Raw genomic sequence first — 2,701 nt, forward strand, 5'->3', positions numbered from 1 at the left:
CCATCCTCGTTGTTATCTTCACCTTCGTCATGGGTAGAGTGGATAATGTTTCGGACACGGTCAACCCTTTTGTCTTTGGACAGCTCACGTCCGGCAGCTCTATCGAATGCTCTTTTGAACCTTTTAAATGATCTACAATCGCCCTAAAAGAAAAAGAAAGCAGCCCAAGCAATTGATTTCAGCAGACAAACTAATCAGAATAACGTTCTCGAACGTTAGTGACAGTATCAAACAGATGGCGTATCTACAGAATAATCAATGTAATTCAGTAGCAAGAAGATCTAACAAAATTACTACAACGCATCATGCAATTTACCACAGACTTCCAAATCCACATAACCTTCAATGAACTTGCGAAGCCTCGTTAATCTATTCAACAACTTAATTAGACCCCTTTTAAAGCAGAAATCACTCAGTTAAAGCATAAGACTTACCGGTTTATCATCCATCTCGCTTAGAGGCCTTTTTATTCCATATAATATGGGCAAAATAACGTGCGTTTCGGTTTCGCCGGTCTAAACTTGTTGCAAGTTGCAACGCATACGCCGGGATGGGGAAGGGCGAGAAGAGGGGGGGGGGGAGTGCGAGTGGCAAATCAGAGAGGTGTCGGAAGCGAACATCGAGAAAGGGTAGTTCTGGCGCAGCCCACTGACATCAAAGTGGGCTCTTTACTACATCGATGTGTTTCCGACGTCGGGAACATCGAAACGACATCCAAGCGATATCACGTTTCTCACTGGGTGTTTCCAGACGGCCTAGCTACCATCCAGCGTGGTCGCCGGATTTTGTTCCACCAAGGTTACGAAGCTGCAGCTCTCTGAAAACGGCTCAGAGCGCGGTACCCGAGGCGCGACCGAAAAATGGACCAAAAATTTGCCCCCCAATGTTGGCAAGGGCCTTACTCACATCACATTAAAATTGGGACTAGAGCTAAATCAGAAAATAAAGAGAAACTGTATAAGTGCATGTATAAACCGTTGTTGTATGTAGTTGAAGAAGAAAATAAAAATGTCGAGAAGTTCTGGGAATGATTTTAGCCATTCAAGGAAGGACAACTCGGACTTTGCCTGTTCAAAAATGACTAAAAATGTCAACTACTATCGAATAGACTTTTTGTCCTCGACGAGAAGTTCTGGGGATGACTCTAATAATATTATTGCCATTCAATTAAGAATTACTCGGATTTTACCCATTATAAAAAGAAAATGAATCAATGACGTTACGATGTGAGAAAGTAATCGAATCGCTGGAGCAGCAGACCATGGCGCCTTACGGGCAAAAGGACTAGGCAAACCTGCTACATTGCGTTTTCCACTAAAACACCACACCCAGTGAATCGTTGTGTATGAGACGAGCTAAAACGTAAGTTCGAATAGAGTATAGTTCTCGACGGGAAGCGCTCAGATGTGGTGGGGGCGCGCAGCGGCGCGGAGGGGGGACGGTCGATTGCGGACATGTCTGTGAGCCGAGGCCGAGGGGCCGAACGCGTTTTTAGGGACCCTCACTGACTTGGGCACCTCCCCCACGCCAGCGGCCCCGGGTGGCCTCTGATTCGTCGGGGCGCTGGCGACCACGGAGCTGTGTCGGAATCGGGATCGGGCGGCAAATACAGATCGCATGCAATGCAACTAAACGCACAGATCTTGCTTTAACACTAGAAGGACCGGGATTTTCGTATACCCAGAAGGACCGGAGGGGTCATTTTGACCCCTCTACGATTTTTGGCCGTTTTTAAGGGTTGAAGGCTGCAGTTTTATGGCACATGGTTAAGAATTTGTGTGTTTCAAGGTACCTGATGCCATAAGTTGACATTAAGTAGGGTCAAAATGTGCTTAGGTAGGCAACCCGCACGGCCCAAACCTTTCTTTTTGGAGTTTTACAGCTATTTATGTGAACTGTTCGCACTATCTCAGGCATTTTTCAACTTCAAAATTAATATTTGAGTTAGTAAACATTTGAAAGTGCTTAATTTCAGAAACCCATCTGTACTCTAAAAGCGGGAGTGTGATCCACTCAAAAACATTTTAGTTTTTACCAATTTGGCACGGACAAAAATGTGCGTGGCAGTTTTCGCATTCGCAAAACCATCCGTACTTTGTGTCACAGAGACCTCATATTTTGCGTCCAAGCGTCTTTCGGTATTACATGAAAAGTCGGAAAGTGATGAATCGGTCAAAAAATTAATTCGTAGTTTCTTTGGCAATTAAAAATCAAAAGGGGTCATTCTGACCCCTCTGGTCCTAGTAGTGTTAACTAACATTTTTAAGGTTTAAAGGTTTACTCCTAGAAAACGAAACGCCTACGGCAAATCCTGGCAATCACCCCTAAGGGGCTATAAGGGAGTATCAAAGAAAAGGGGGTAGGTCAAAAAAGTTAGAAAAAGATTTTTTTTTATGATCTCCTAAGGGGTAACTCATCAAAGTAGAGCCCTTAGACGAAAATTTCGTCCGTTTGGCTCTATCTCTCACCCTTTAGGCGCTAGAGGGTCTTTTTTGACGAAAATAAGCTAAAAATTGCCATAGTGAACAATAAGCTGTAGAAAAAGGCCTAAAAACCACAAACTAGAAAGGAAACTCTGCCCCCACCCCCAAAAAACGTTTTCTAAGCAGAAGGGTGGGTTGAAGTCTCGGTGCTTCACCGTTACATCCCTTTCTCGAGTCTTTGGGGCAAACTCAAAGACGACAGGATCATGTTCTTCAGC

This window comes from Frankliniella occidentalis, unplaced genomic scaffold (assembly GCF_000697945.3).
Source record: "Frankliniella occidentalis isolate FOCC.00 unplaced genomic scaffold, Focc_3.1 Scaffold12, whole genome shotgun sequence".
NCBI lineage: Eukaryota > Metazoa > Arthropoda > Insecta > Thysanoptera > Thripidae > Frankliniella > Frankliniella occidentalis.